Raw genomic sequence first — 17,735 nt, forward strand, 5'->3', positions numbered from 1 at the left:
CCTTGTGAGTGCAACATTTCTCAAGCCCCCACGCGTAGCAGGGGTCCGGTTGAGGGTCGGCTCGTCTCTGTGATCATTGCCCCATCTGTGGTTTCCGTAACCAGAGGGTTTGAGCTAACGTCAGTTGCCTCGATGGCTCAAGTGACATGCTCGGTGAGCTCGCTAACGGGCATGTTCGAGTGAAATTCGGGTCCATCATTTATGACAGGGTTGGCAAAGCCCTTATGTGGCATTCCACTCCTCCTTAACCCGCCTTCCAGTAGATGCCCGAGCCATTCCGGAGGGCGACTCAGGTGGCCCGATGGCCTCCCCTCAATGGGGATTCTATGGACTCGACTCGAGGTTAGGATCGAACGAGAAGGTTGAGATGACCCTGTATGCTTCTAAGTGAGTTGGGTGAAGCCGTTGGGGCTCATCTGCATTTTCTCTCCCTGGCTCTGTTCAACACAAGGCGGCCTCGGGCCCTTCGTGGGCTGGCCTTTGAACCCCGGTCAGTTGGACTCCCGATTTAGGGTCGGGCGGCTCGAGCCCCCGAGCCTCGTGGGGCTCGATAGGGGTCGACCGAATTTCATGCATCACCCCATCCTCGGTTTCCACAACTGGAGGAGCTGAGCTAACAACACTTGCCTCAGTGGCTCGAGTGTCATGCTTGGTGAGCTCGCCAATGGGCATGTTCGAGTGGAATCTAGGTCCATCATCCATTGATGGGGTCGACATAGCCCTCATGTGGCATTCCACTGCTCTTGAACCCACCTCCCAACAGATGTCCGTGTCACTCCGGAGAGCGACTCAGGTGGCCCGCTGCCTCTCCTCGATGGAGATTCTGTGGGTTTGGCTAGAGGTTAGGATCAAATGATAAAGGTCTAGATGTCCCTATCTGCTTCTGAGCGGGGTCAGGCAAGGCCGCTAGGGCTCATCTAAGTTTTTCTCCCCTGGCTCTGTTTGACCCGAGGTGGCTTTGAGCCCTTTGTGGGTCGGTCTTCGAACCTCGATCGGTCACATATCATATCGAATGAGACGACTACCGCTTCGTGACTCGACGTGAAGCGTTGTGATGCAGCAATTGCATATGCAATGTTTGGATGTATGGGATGAATGTATGGATGAATGGATGAATGAATGAATGAATCAATCAATGTATGAATGAATGATCATGCAATGGAAAAGAAAAGTGGGGGTCGGTAAAGTTACCTCTATGGCTTGAGTGAGGGTTCAGGGAGCTCTTACCGAACATGTTCGTGTGGGGTCTGGGTCCGACGTTCATAACAGAGCCAGCGTATCCTGCAAGGGGCATCCCACTTCTCCATACCCATCTCTCGGCAGTGGCTCGAGCCATTCGACCGACATGGGTGACCTGCCGGCCTCTCGATGCAGATTCTACCGGTGGGTCCCTCTAAACCCTTCCCGAGAAGGCGGAGGCTAAAGCTCAGGGTGCGGGGACAAAAACTCTAATCACACTGGTGAGCAAAGTGTAACACCCTAGGTGTTATGGTTGCACTAAAACACTTGCATCACATGAGCATGTGCATCATCATCTCATTCATAAGCATCATACCATGATGAATGTATCATTTCATGTGTGTTTCTATTTGGATTGTTTGGTTCTATGATAGCAATTGTGTGTGCTCATGTGTGGTCTATGCAAATGGGTGTCAAATGTCCTTTTAAACAACTTAGCTATACTTAGAATGTCATTAGCAACAATGTTCATGTTGACCATATTGCCTAATTACACTTCCAAGTAATAGCTTGACTTGTGTTGACCCTAGAGCTCTTATCTTTGACTATTTAAAAAGTACAACTTAGAGTGTTTGCATGTCTAAGCAATCTAAAGCAAAGTTGTAGCAAATTTTATAAGGAACAAACTTTGTTTAGAAGCCAAGTCATGAAAATGTGCACAACATGCTCAAAAAGGGCCCACAGTTCAGTGTTGAGGGCTGATTCAACACTTAGAAAAATTTCTAAGTCTTGTATTGAATTTCAGTTTTCATGTACCCTAGTTTAGAGCTCTGTAGTTTGCAAACAAAGCCAAACCAGCTCGAGCTCCAATTGTAAAAGTTGTAGTTCCCATGTAGATGTCCAACTTTGTCAATTATACCTTGAGCTATGTCATCACGGATTAGGAGTTAATCACCATCAAAGTTTGTCTGTCAGTCGGTACCTTTGAACCCTGCAACGCAAATTTTAGGCCAGCCATGGCCAACCGAGACCAGAAGGTCGCCGCCACGTGGCCACCACGTGCCCAGTTTGCCCTGACCATGCCGCGCGCTGGCCGGCTTGAAGTGGAGGATGCCCTGCTGCCTCTCAGCTCGCCCGCATGCGCTCTGCCTCCTCCTTCGCTTCTTCCGCTCGCCCGAAGCGCCGAAGCAACAGCCGCAACAGCTCCGCCGAGCTCGTGCGCACTCGCCGTCGCGTCCTACCTCGCTCTAGCTAGCCAGAAGCTTCACCTTGCTTAGCTCCATCATCTCCGCCAACTTGTAGCGTCAAATCGACCATAGTTGAGGGCCTCCGGCCGTTTCCACCACCGCCCGCCATGATAGAGTCTCGCCGGAGTTGGAGCCATACGTGGTCGACCACCCCCGGAGCCTTCTCATGTTCCTTTCTTCCTCCCCTTAGCTTCCTCGTGACCCCCTGAAGCTCATACCAAGCTTAGCCGTGCCCTATAGGGCCGGACCTCACCGGAGCACCGTCGGACCCCGCCGCCGTCCGCCATGCACGCCGCCGTCCTTGCTAGAGTTCGGTAGAGGTTGCGGAAGGGCATGGTTAGGTGTGGTCCGTCGAGGCGAGCATGCCGGTGCCCTCGACCTCGCCTGAGTCCTCACCGCCGGTGAGCAACCACGGGTCAACTGCCGCTCCCCTGTTCTGCGGTCTCTGATCGGTGGGACCGTTGACCCCGCGGGCCCCGCGCGTTAGTGAACCTTGTTCATGTTTTATTGATTTAAATGCAGATTTGATGCTATTTTGTAAAATCTATATCTAGAGTTTGGTACATCCAAATGGCGTGATTCAAATTTTGGTAGAATTGCAGTGAGGTCTAGTATTTAAGAAAAATATGATATGAGAACTTGAAGTGGAAATTTTGGATGAATAAAATAGGAACTTAAAATGTGTTTTTAAATGCATGCAAACTTATTTAAATTATATCTTGAGTTTCTGTGATCCAAAAATTATGAAATTTTGTGGGTAAGATAGTCTTGCTTAGTAGAAGCTTTGGTTAAAATTTGAGAGTCATTGCATGTATGGATTTTGAGTTATAGATTTTCCTTTTATCATTGATTGATACTTGTGTGAATTTATGTAAATTATATAGGAATCCTATGACCCTAAAATTTTATGGGGGGGTATCCTAGTACCTTAAGAATGCTAGGAAAAATATAAAATCTATTGGTTGACACTTTTCACTATGGTTTCCTATTTATGCCATTTTAAGCCTTTATGCCTTGTCATTTTTGTGTTGGATGTTATACTTGTTCAAATGATGTGAAATTTATGTAGAATCTTATTGAAGACATGTATAAGCTACTGTAATGTTTGTGGAATTTTCTGTACACTTTGGACATGTGTTTATTAATTAACCTCACTATCTAAATAAATTAATAAAGATATGAAAAGAATTTATTTAGGAAGGGCCACTATGTTTGCTTGTGTTCATTTGATGTATGTTAACTGTTGGTAACATTGGTAGTACTCATGGTGCTATTCGTGTATGAAATGAAATAGTATTTTCACTATAATTCTATGATAGTGACCTTCTGGACAGATTTTAGAGTTAAGCATATTAACTGGTGAATTTGATGTTTGCTGTAAAATTGGTCAATAACAAAGTGGTAGGAAACTTGATTATATAGCTTGTGTTAAAATTTCAAGACATTTGGCCTAGTAGTTTGAGAGTTATCTCAGTTGGAAGACAACACTCCCAACTGCCTACTCTCTGGAATCCACGGACAGTTTTGCAAGATCAGTCTGGGTGACCTAGTTTGAGTTTGAATTAGGCTTTGGTGATTAAACAAAAGTTGTAGACAATTTTATAAGCTTTCCAGAAAGTCTTAAATCATGGTATTTGGATCTGTAGAACTCCAGTTATGGATCAAACTTGTAGCTATTGTTTGCAGCCTAAAAACTGTTGAGTGCAGTGAATGACTTGTTTGCTTTATATGAGTTGACACGATGATTTAGATGCTAGGCTAATTAAGATAAATTGTTAGTTGCAGGTGCTAGACCTCTTACTGAAGATGAACAACTTTATCTTAGGTTATTAGAACTTGGTGAGTGTGCCGTTCTTGTTTTCTAAAAGAGATATGCACCTACTCGGTAAAATCGATGTTAATCTTGTATCATTATGTCTTTCATGCATCCATTCACACATGGCTGAACATTTGATTATCACCTTCCATCTCTTGTGCATGCATGATTCTTATACTACGCATATGCATGCAATAGGTGTTCCGGAGGGAGTCACGCTTCTAGAATTCGAGCCAGTCCTTCCGGAGGAGCAGCAGCAAGCTCAGGAGCAGGAGGTGCAGGCCCCCGAAGAAGGAGTCAACGAAGAAGTTCTTGAATGCCCCGATCACCAACCTTCATCTTTTCTGAAAGGCAAGCCCCGGAGCATTCTAAGTCTCCTATGTTTTAAAAATGGTTACCTTGAGTATCTTTAATTGTGATGCATTAAGTGATAGGAACTGGATGCAAACCCTTGTTGCATATATATCTATTCCTTGTCTAGTAAACGTACCCCGAATCCTATTTAGGTCCAGGAGCGAATCAAAGCTTAGCCTTGCTTAGACCGGTAAAAGTCAGGTGATTTCCTTTCACCTGCAAGTCAGGATGATGTCTGGTCACGGTTGGCTATATTTGCTATCGTGGAAAATAACCATGTGTTAATAATGAATTGTCACTGGACGGGATGTCGATAAAGAAGCAACAAGGCAAGGATGTCTTGGGTGTGGATCTATCCCCGTCTGTGTCAGTTAAGGACTAATTCGCTATACGTCATCATGTCATGTTGAACGCATGCCTATCACTTAGATGGCCGGATAACTCATTCCGACCGCGAAGCCGAGTAGCTCAACTCAGGCCGGAAGCCGAGAAGTGAAAGTGCGCACTCTGGCGGTAGAAAGGATGTGCGGAGAGCCATTGGCGTATGTCCAAAAGGTGAGATTGACCACCTGGCAGAGTGGACTCCCTAAGAGTGTGGCACTGTGCAGACCCGTGATTCCTGAGTTGTACCAAAGGTGACCCGAGGAAACCACTGATCAGGTTGATTGGGTTTGTGTTAGGAATACCCCTCCAGCTGGATAGGAATCGATTCGAATCGCCGTCTCTCCCGGATAATGAGAACTTGACTGAGCAGCGACAACGTAGATGCACTTAATGGAACTTGATGGTTATATCGATGATGATGATACAACATTATACCGGATATGGTTACTAATGTTTGGAGTTAAATCAATTGTTTGCTCTAGTATAGGTGCTAATCTAGTTGATAGGTTCAATTGGATAAAATGCTGCTTATTAATAATGTAAATTATGCTCTCATATCACTAAAGCTTTTATGCAAAATGGTTGTCAAGCAAGATCCACCTATAAAGCCTTGCATATTCCTTGGTGTCATTTATTTTTGTTTTACGATGGGTAAGTCTAGCTGAGTACATCCTCGTACTCAGGGTTTATTCACCCTTGTTGCAGATGACGTGCTTTATAACGGCTACTGCAAGTATTGTCTCCACCCCACGGGGGATGAAGACTAGATCATGGGCATGATCATCTATGTTATCTTATCTTACTGCTTTTGTTGGATATGACTATGGAACTGGCTTGTATTTGAACTAAGTGTGTGTGATGGTCTCAAACTACTTTGCTTCCGCTATTTGTGAACTCGTTTTGTAATAACTATGTGTACTCTGATGTATGAGGTACTTGTGAACTACTTGTGAAATGGATGTAACATGTAGCTTGTTATGTTGAATTACTGTGATCTTGGTTGTATGCAAGTTGGTTTGAAATCCTTCGTGGTTTCAGTTGACTACCGGGTTTATATGGGTTCAAGTATGACGGTTTGATCACTCCGGTGATTGCTTTCGTACTTGTGCTCTTATAAATTGGTCGGTTAGAACCGCCCAATTTATACAAGATCAAGTATGGCTATCCCCGCTAACACGTTGACACACACATACTTTCACTCATATAAACCCAATAGTCCGCCGAGTGTCCCGAAAGACCTCGGTAAATCAACATCACAACCAAGATCGCGTGATTAAGCAAATACACATCACATACGCAGAGTTACAGCGGAAATAATATTACAAATGGGTTCACAAATAATAGTACAGGTTTGGGTTTCAAAACCGATTAGTGAAAACAACATAGCTTTCAAAAGATTGCATTAATATATGTTCCAAATACATTGTTAGCATAAGTGACATCATCCGACAAAAGCATATAGATGAGAAGTAACTATAGAATCACCAAGCCCACCGGCGGTTAGCCACCATCTTCAACAGGCCGAGAACTTCACCTGCAACATGGTGGGATAAACCCTGAGTACTCGAATGTACTCAGCCAGACTTACCCGTCATAAACCAAAAATAAAGTGACACCAAGGATTATGCAAGGATTTATTTGGTGGAGCTGAGCTGACAACCTTTTTGCATAAAAGCTCGAGTAATCATTAGCATTATCCACTTGTACTAGCAGCGACTTTTAGCCATTACCTACCATCTATATTAGCACCAGTACTAATCAATCACTTGATTAAGTTGCAAACAATAATAACCATATCAGGTATTTCATGGCTCATTGTCATCATCATCATCATCATTTAACCATATCTTTAAATTTAGTAAATCTACATTGCCGCTGCTCAGTCAAGTTCTCACTATCTGGGAGAGACGGCAATTCGAATCGATTCCTATCCAGCTGGAGGGGTATTCCTAACACAAACCCAATCAACCTGATCAGTGGTTTCCTCGGGTCACCTTTGGTACAACTCAGGAATCGTGGGTCCGCCCAGCCCCTCACCCTTAGGGATCCACTCTGCCAGGTGGTCAATCTCACCTAGGACTTACGCTAATGGCTCCCCGCACATCCTTACTACCTCTAGGGTGTGCAGTTTCACTTTTTGGTTCCCGGCCTGAGTTGAGCTACTCGGCTTCGTGGTCGGAACGAGTTATCCGGCCAACTAAGTGATAGGCATGCGTTCAACATGACATGAGGACGTACAGCGCATCAGTCCTTAAATGATACAGACGGGGATAGATTCACACCCAAGACCTCTATGCCTTGTTGCTGCACTACCGTCATCCCGTCCGGTCTCTTTTTCATTACTAACACATGGTTCATTTCCATGATAGCAAATATAGCCAACCGTGACCAGAGCTCATCCTACATCTCGTAGGTGACAGGAAATCACCCGACTTCTACCGGTCTAAGCATAGCTAAGCATCATTCGATCCTACACTTAATTAGGATTCATAGGATTTTGTCTGGACAAGGTAAGGATATAATGCAACAATTGGTTCCAACCAATTCCTATACTTAATGCATCATAAACAATAAAAGATACTCAAGATATTTGTAAAAACATGGGAGGCTTAGAATGCTCCGGGGCTTGCCTGGGATCCGACACAAGTCAGTTCAGTTAGCTTGCACTGTCTTGATGACATCTCCGGTCCTAGCACTTGCTTAGTCCTTCCATCTTCGGGATATATCCACCAAACCAAATCTTCGAGTTCGGCTCCATCTCACATCCTTCACATGGTTCATCTAGCGTACCTAAATGAGATGCAAGATGCATGTGTATGAATGTGATGAATGGTAACACAAGATGCATCACATAAGCATTCAAGACAAACACAAGATTATGCAAGACATAGACACCAATAGCTATTTAACTAACATCACACAACTAACTATAGAGAGCAAGCACATCAAGCATGACACAAGTTTAACAAGGTCACAAGTATCATAACTTGACCATCAACAAGGGCATAAGCCACACTTAGCAACACAAGCAAACAACTATAATTGGAATCTGTCAATTTCTGGACATGCAAACAGCAGCTACAAGATTTAGCTATAACTGGAGTTACACAAATCCAAATGACTTGAAAGAAGACATTCTGGAAAGCTTATGAAATTATCTACATTTCATCTATAACCATCATAGCATGATTCACAAGTTAAGTAGGTCGAAATTATACATTTACCGAAACTGGTCTAAACAAGGCAGAGAGCAATCAAATGTATAACCCAACTTTAAATAACTGTAACTCTTAAGCGACTTGGCCAAATGACGCCAAATTTTAACAGCACCTAGATACATGAATTATCTACAATGTTTTTATTATCACCAAAAGCTCATTCAAATCCTAACTTGATCAAACACTAGCATCTTTCAGATCTGCTCAGAATACAATCAAAACCTGACAGAAGACTTAAAAGTCATGTAACTCCTACACTATCTGGCCTATGACCTTACAATTTTAACACAAGCAAGATCATGAAATTTCCTACAACTTTTGCATTCACTACAACCATAGCAAACATCATTTACATCACTAAAATAATCGCACAAGCAAAACTGCAAATGCAACCCAACAGCAGTGGTACAGAAAACTGATAGGAACTTCAGAGAAGCATAACTGGAGTTCTAGACCTCCAACAAACATGAACCATAACTTTTTGAAAAGCTTAGGAAGTTACCTACAACTTTCTTATTCTCATATTAAGATCATTCTATAGTTAGAAGGGTCAATTAATCCAATAATTGCATCTCTGTCCAAAACATAGACAGAAACTGACATGCCACTTTAAACAGCTATAAATGGAGTTATATATGTCCAATAAATGTGCTTCTAGACTTTTTAGAAAGCTTGTCACATTCTAAACAACTTTGTTGTCAACACCTCAAGCTAATTATACTATTAAGAAGGCCCCACAGTAAGAACAAGGAAACCCTCTCTGGGTTTGGGCAGAAACAGCCACAGAGATTTAAGCAAGTATAACTCAAGATCTACTTAACCAAAAATCATGATATTTAGCTTTTTAAAAATCTTAATAAAATTACTAAAACTCATGTATTATCATAAAGTCATGATTCATAACTTAACTGAGCCAATTAATTCAAACATGCAGGACTATTCAGAATAGGAGCAAGGCAACACAGGGAATTTGTTATTTTCATAACTCTTAAACCATCAAGCCTAAACTCCTGAAATTTTTACCAGACATCAAAAATCACCAGAGTAACACTCCATAAAAATTTCACATTTAGTTGAGCACCACAACTTCAGTTATGAAAAAGACAAGACATAACTAGTATTAAGAACCTAACTGCATAGATCTATTTGTACAGCAAAATATTTAAACAAAAACATGTCATATTATAGATCTAATGCATAGACAATTTCACAAGGATTCCAAAAAGTCCTCATTTACTATTTTATGATTTTTATACTAATTACTATGAATTTTCAAAGTTCCTCATTCAAATCTGTAAAAACAAAAGAAAAGACATGTAAGTCTTGCATCGGGGTCCCTGCAGTTTACAGAAATTAAACCTGAACAAACAGATCCTTTAGTGCACTATTCATATGAGTCACTGATTCTTCACTTAACCCCCTCACTTTCTTCCAATTTGAGCATGAAGTCCTTCGTCTCCTTCCAGAACAGAGAGCAGCGGAGGTCGTTGGGGAAGGCCGGCCGGTGGCCCACCGGCGACGAGGAGCGGCGGCGAAGCATGTGTGGGCCCTTGCGCGCTGGTACAGGGCTACAACCTGGCCCGCGGTGACCTGCAGTGGCCTGGCCACGCACGAGCGAGTGGCCGCGGTGGCACAGCGCGTCGGCGGCGGCCCGATGGCGGCAGCAACAGGCTTCCTCCTGCGATAAGGAGCGGCGCACATAGGCGAAGACACCACGGTGCATGGGAGAGACAGAGGGGGACTCTAGGGATGAGGGAGGGGTGGTGGCTGCAGAGCTCTACGATGGCTTCCATGGCGGCCGCGGTGAGCGAGAGGCAGGGAGCGAGAGGGGCGATGGAGAGGCAAGAGAGAGTGAGCAGAGTGGAGGGGGAGCCTCTGGCATCCACTAGGGAGAGCGCAGGGGCACGGGTGCACGCGGCATGGAGGTGGGGGTGCTGCTCGTGCATGGCCGCCACGCACGGGGCACGCGTCGCCCCTTTGAGGCATTCCACCGAGTGGCTGGTAGGTGACGGAGTGGGCCAGTTGGATCGCGTTATTGGGCTTGTTCTGGTCCGAACTAAGTCATGGGCCCTTAAGCAAGTTTGTTGTCCACATGATGACCTACAAATTTCATAATTTTTGGAACACAGAAACTCAAGATATAATTTAAACAAGTTTCATGCTTTTAAAAACACATTTCAAGTTCCTATTTAATTCATCCAAAATTACCACTTCAAGTGCTCATGTCATATTTTTCCTAAATACTAGACTTCACTGTGATTCTACCAAAATTAGAATCACTCCATTTGGATCTACACACAAAGAGATACAAAATTCACAAAATAGCATCAAAATCTGAACAAATGCACTAGCTTTCTGGATCTGGGTCACTGACACGTGGGACCCGTGGATCAGTGGACCCCACCGGTCAGCGACTAAAAACAGGGGAGGCAGCTCTCCGGCGACGTGGATCGACACTACCTCGCCGGCGGCTACTCCTCCAGCAAAACCAAGAGCACCAGTGTGTCCGCCTAGACCTCCCACATCTATTGACCTCCTACACCTAAGCTCTACCGCCCTCAAGGTGCATCAGTCATGGTGCACAGTGGCACAGCCACGGCGCACGGTGGCGCTCCAATGAAAGTCGGCCATGTAAGGTGTGGCTAAGCTCGGTACGAGCTTCAAGATTTCGTGGGGAAGCTAGAGGAAGTAAGAAAGGAACATGAGAAGGCTTTGGTGATCAATATAGATGGATATTGATGTGAGACACATGAAAGAAGTACATCCAACATTACTCAAGCATACTTTTTGAAAAGGCAACATGTAAGCAATGGTGCATGGTCCAAGTTTAAGTGGTGGCTCATTTTCATATGTTTGACCTAACATCTCCAACACCACTTAACATGTCATGGTTGAGCTCAAACCCATTGCTTACTGGTGACAAACACCTGGGGTGTTACAGCCCTCCCCCCTTAAAGGAATCGTGTCCTAAGATTCGGTGCGAAAGACTTTTAAGGGAAGAGAAACATGTCATCCAGTTTCCAACATTAGTGATAGCATTAGGCTACTTAACTTCGAAGTATCAGAGAGGCTAATTTGGTCATGACACTTTCTGATACTTGCTCTTCATCGTAAGTTATTGTCTGAAGAATTTCCTTCGTTGGCGTCCATAAAGCATTGTTACATTGGAAGGAATCCAAGATAGCATTGTCCTACGTACTTCATCCTCGATGTACGAAGAGCGATACAAACATAGACTAAATACTTTTAACATCTACTTCCCTAGTGGACATAGCACATTCCTTAAGGACTTTGCACTAGACCGTAGTCTGTTGACGGATATTCCTTGCATCGGTGCTATATTTGTTCTCAATGTTTGAAAAGCAGTTCTCTACTAAAGTGGCTCGAGCACAACTTTTCATAAAGGATGTGATCATAGATGGGGTAAACATCTGTTGAGGGTATGAGAAGCTAGTTAACCAATATCCAAGCCAGCTGTAGCGGTGCAATCACTCAGATGTCAACTGATGGAAAACTACATAATGTTACCTACATGCAGTGCTCTTTCTCTGATAACAACACTATATTATCTGAGTCTATTGAGTGAATGGTAAACGTAATAGCTGACTCAGTCGGCTCAATGTTCTCGATGATCATTCCTTAGGGAGCCTTTGGATCCAAGTAGCAATAGTGATCTGGGTTGAATCTGATGCAACCTATTGGGTAAGAACACATATAAGGTACCAAAGGCATGTCAGCATTGGAGAACCATTGACGCAGAAGGATGTTAGCGAGGCTTGGAGGACAACATAAGTTGCAAGTAATCACAAAACTAGGGACTAGTTCACTACCAAGCAGGTTAAGTAAAACATCGGATTTGAGAGATATCTTGTCGGCTCGGTTTGCTGCCATTTCATAATAGAGTAGTTTTGGTAGATGAATTGTTTGGATGATCAAACGGTGTCTGGTTGAGTGGAATTTTGGCCAGTAGTTAGAAGACCCATGGGTCTACATGCCCACCAAGCTGTAACAGAACCGACCAATTTATAAGAGCACAAGTATGAAAGCAATCACCGGAGTGATCAAACCGTCATACTTGAACCCATATAAACCCGGTAGTCAACTGAAACCACGAAGGATTTCAAACCAACTTGCATACAACCAAGATCACAGTAATTCAACATAACAAGCCACATGTTACATCCATTTCACAAGTAGTTCACAAGTACCTCATACATCAGAGTACACATAGTTATTACAAAACGAGTTCACAAATAGCGGAAGCAAAGTAGTTTGAGACCATCACACACACTTAGTTCAAATATAAGCCAGTTCCATAGTCATATCCAGCAAAAGCAGTAAGATAAGATAACATAGATGATCATGCCCATGATCTAGTCTTCATCCCCCGTGGGGTGGAGACAATACTTGTAGTAGCCATTATAAAGCACGTCATCTGCAACAAGGGTGAATAAACCCTGAGTACGAGGATGTACTCAGCTAGACTTACCCGTCGTAAAACAGAAATAAATGACACCAAGGAATATGCAAGGCTTTATAGGTGGATCTTGCTTGACAACCATTTTGCATAAAAGCTTTAGTGATATGAGAGCATAATTTACATTATTAATAAGCACATTTTATCCAATTGAACCTATCAACTAGATTAGCACATGTACTAGAGCAAACAATTGATTTAACTCCAAACATTTGTAACCATATCCGGTATAATGTTGTATATCATCATCGATTTAACCATCAAGTTCCATTAAGTGCATCTACGTTGCCGCTGCTCAGTCAAGTTCTCACTATCTGGGAGAGACGACGATTCGAATCGATTCCTATCTAGCTGGAGGGGTATTCCTAACACAAACCCAATCAACCTGATCAGTGGTTTCCTCGGGTCACCTTTGGTACAACTCAGGAATCACGGGTCTGCACAGTGCCGCACTCTCAGGGAGTCCACTCTGCCAGGTGGTCAATCTCACCTTTTGGACTTACGCCAATGGCTCCCCGCACATCCTTTCTACCGCCAGAGTGCGCACTTTCACTTCTCGGCTTTCGGCCTGAGTTGAGCTACTCGGCTTCGCGGTCGGAACGAGTTATCCGGCCAACTAAGTGATAGGCATGCGTTCAACATGACATGAGGACGTATAGCGAATCGGACCTTAACCGACACAGATGGGGATAGATCCACACCCAAGACCTCCTTGCCTTGTTGCTTCTTTATCGACATCCCGTCCGGTCATAATTCATTATTAACACAAGGTTATTTTCCATGATAGCAAATATAGCCAACCGTGACCAGACATCATCCTAACTTGCAGGTGACAGGAAATCACATGACTTTTACCGGTCTAAGCAAGGCTAAGCTTTGATTCGCTCCTGGACCTAAATAGGATTCAGGGTACGTTTACTGGACAAGGAATAGATATATATGCAACAAGGGTTTGCATCCAGTTCCTATCACTTAATGCATCACAATTAAAGATACTCAAGGTAACCATTTTTAAAACATAGGAGACTTAGAATGCTCCGGGGCTTGCCTTTCAAAAAAGATGAAGGTTGGTGATCGGGGCACTCAAGAACTTCTTCGTTGACTCCTTCTTCGGGGGCCTGCACCTCCTGCTCCTGAGCTTGCTGCTGCTCCTCCGGAAGTACTTGCTCGAATTCCAGAAGCGTGACTCTCTCCGGAACACCTATTGCATGCATATGCATAGTATAAGAATCATGCATGCACAAGAGATGGAAGGTGATGATGAAATGTTCAGCCATGTATGAATGGACGCATGAAAGACATAATGATACAAGATTAACATCGATTTTACCAAGTAGGTGCATATCTCTTTTAGAAAACAAGAACGGCACACTCACCAAGTTCTAATAACCTAAGATAAAGTTGTTCATCTTTAGTAAGAGGTCTAGCACCTGCAACTAACAATTTATCTTAATTAGCCTAGCATCTAAATCATCGCGTCAACTCATATAAAGCAAACAAGTCATTCACTGCACTCAACAGTTTTTAGGCTGCAAACAGTAGCTACAAGTTTGATCCATAACTGGAGTTCTTTGGTTCCAAATACCATGATTTAATACTTTCTGGAAAGCTTATAAGATTGTCTACAACTTTTGTTTAATCACTAAAGCCTAATTCAAACTCAAACTAGGTCACCCAGACTGATCTTGCAAAACTGTCTGTGGATTCCAGAGAGTAGGCAGTTGGGAGTGCTGTCTTCCAACTGAGATAACTCTCAAACTACTAGGCCAAATGTCTTGAAATTTTAACACAAGCTATATAAACAAGTTTCCTACCACTTTGTTATTGACCAATTTCACAGCAAACATCAAATTCACCAGTTAATCTGTTTAACTCTAAAATCTGTCCAGAAGGTCACTATCATAGAATTATAGTGAAAATACTATTTCATTACATACACGAATAGCACCATGAGTACTACCAATGTTACCAACAGTTAACATACATCAAATGAACACAAGCAAACATAGTGGCCCTTCCTAAATAAATTCTTTTCATATCTTTATTAATTTATTTAGTTAGTGAGGTTAATTAATAAACACATGTCCAAAGTGTAAAGAAAATTCCACAAAAATTACAGTAGCTTATACATGTCTTCAATAAGCTTCTACATAAATTTCACATCATTTGAACAAGTATAACATCCTTCACAAAAATGACAAGGCATAAAGGCTTAAAATGGCATAAATAGGAAACCCTAGTGAAAAGTGTCAAGAAACAGATTTTATATTTTTCCTAGCATCCTTAAGGTACTAGGATACCCCCCACAAAATTTCAGGGTCATAAGATTCCTAGATAATTTACAAAAATTCACACAAGTATCAATCAATGATAAAAGGAAAATCTATAACTCAAAAACCATACATGCGATGACTCTCAAATTTTAGACAGAGCTTCTACTAAGCAAGACTAGCTTACCCACAAAATTTCATAATTTTTGGATCACAGAAACTCAAGATATAATTTAAACAAGTTTGCATGCATTTAAAAACACATTTCACGTTTCTATTTTATTCATCCAAAATTTCCACTTCAAGTTCTCATATCATTTTTTTCTTAAATACTATACCTCACTGTTATTCTACCAAAATTTGAATCACACCATTTGGATCTACCAAACTCTAGATATAGATTTTACAAAATAGCATCAAATCTGCATTTAAATCAATAAAACATGAATAAGGTTCACTGACGCGCGGGACCCGCGGGGTCAATGGTCCCACCGGTCAGAGACCGCAGAACAGGGGAGCGGCGGTTGACCCGCGCTTGCTCGCTGGCAGCGAGGACTCAAGCGAGGCCGAGGGCACCGGCATGCTCGCCTCGACGGACCGCACCTAACCATGCCCTTCCCACAACCTCTACCGAACTCTAGCAAGGACGACGGCGGGGTCCGACGGTGCTTCAGCGAGGTCCAGCCCTGTAGGGCATGGCTAAGCTTGGTATGAGCTTTAGGGGGTCACGAGGAAGCTAAGGGGAGGAAGAAAGGAACATGAGAAGGCTCCGGGGGTGGTCGACCACGTATGGCTCCAACTCCGGCGAGACTCTATCATGGCGGGCGGTGGTGGAAATGGCCGGAGGCCCTCACCTATGGTCGATTTGATGCTACAAGTTGGCTGAGATGATGGAGCTAAGCAAGGCGAAGCTTCCGGCTAGCTGGAGCGAGGTAGGACACGATGGCGAGCGTGCACGAGCTCGGCGGAGCTGCTGCGGCTGTTGCGTCGGCGCTTCGGGCGAGCGGAGGAAGCGAAGGAGGAGGCAGAGCGCATGCAGGCGAGCTGAGAGGCAGCAGGGCGTCCTCCACTTCAAGCCGGCCAGTGCGCGGTGTGGTTAGGGCAAGCTGGGCGCATGGCGGCCACGCGACAGTGACCTTCTGGTCTCGGTTGGCCATGACTGGCCTGAAATTTGCGTTTCAGGGTTCAAAGGTACCGACTGACAGGTGAACTTTGACGGTGATTAACTCCTAATCCGTGATGACATAGCTCAAGGTATAATTGACAAAGTTGGACATCTACATGGGAACTACAACTTTTACAATTAGAGCTTGAGCTGGTTTGGCTTTGTTTGCAAACTACAGAGCTCTAAACAGGGGTACATGAAAACTGAAATTCAATACAAGACTTAGAAATTTTTCTAAGTGTTGAATCAGCCCTCAACACTGAACTGTGGGCCCTTTTTGAGCATGTTGTGCACATTTTCATGACTTGGCTTCTAAACAAAGTTTGTTCCTTATAAAATTTGCTACAACTTTGCTTTAGATTGCTCAAACATGCAAACACTTTAAGTTGTACTTTTAAACAGTCAAAGATAAGAGCTCTAGGGTCAACACAAGTCAAGCTATTACTTGGAAGTGTAATTAGGCAATATGGTCAACATGAACATTGTTGCTAATGACATTCTAAGTGTAGCTAAGTTGTTTAAAAGGACATTTGACACCCATTTGCATAGACCACACAAGAGCACACACAATTGCTATCATAGAACCAAACAATCCAAATAGAAACACACATGAAATGATACATTCATCATGGTATGATGCTTATGAATGAGATGATGATGCACATGCTCATGTGATGCAAGTGTTTTAGTGCAACCATAACACCTAGGGTGTTACAGCCCTCCTCCCTTATAAAAATCTCGCCCCAAGATTTGAAAAGCGTACCATTTTGAATAAAAGGTAGGGTATACATCCTTCAAATAATCTTCCCATTCCCACGTTGCATCGCTCTCACTACCCTGGTTACTCCACATAACCTTGTAAAACTTGACCACACGATTCCGGGTTACTCTCTCCCTTATATCAATAACCCGCACTGGCCTTTCTTCATAGGATAGATCTGATTTCAACTTGATATTTCTAAGTGAAACTCTTTCTTCGGGAACACGGAGACATTTCTTCAATTGAGAGACATGAAAAACATTGAAGATAGCTCTCATCTCATAAGGTAACTCTTATCTTGTAAGCTACATTCCCACTCTTCTCTATGATCGGATATGGGCCTACATACCTAGGTGCAAGCTTTCTCTTTACTCTGAATCGCTGCACACCTTTCATCGGTGATACCTTCAGATAAACGTGATCACCCACTTCAAACTCAATGCGCTTTCTTCTTTTATCCGCATAGCTTTTCTGCCTAGCTTGAGCGGCTTTCATATGTTTTTGGATAGTACGGACTTGTTGTTCAGCCTCTTTAACGAAATCAATACCGTAGTATCTCCTTTCTCCGGATTCAACCTAGTTCAAAGGAGTTCTACACTTGCGGCCATGCAACGCTTCGAACGGTGCCATCTTGATACTTTCTTGATAACTATTATTATAGGAAAATTCAGCCAAGGGTAACCACTTATCCCATGAACCTTTGGATGATATTACACAAGCTCTTAACATGTCTTCCAATATTTGATTCACCCGCTCCGTCTGTCCGGAGGTTTGTGGATGATAATCTGAACTTCTAACTAAGTTGGTCCCTATCATCTTGTGCAAATGTTCCCAAAAACAAGTGGTGAATTGAGGTCCTCTATCG

Source organism: Miscanthus floridulus, chromosome 11 (genome assembly GCF_019320115.1).
Source record: "Miscanthus floridulus cultivar M001 chromosome 11, ASM1932011v1, whole genome shotgun sequence".
Lineage (NCBI taxonomy): Eukaryota > Viridiplantae > Streptophyta > Magnoliopsida > Poales > Poaceae > Miscanthus > Miscanthus floridulus.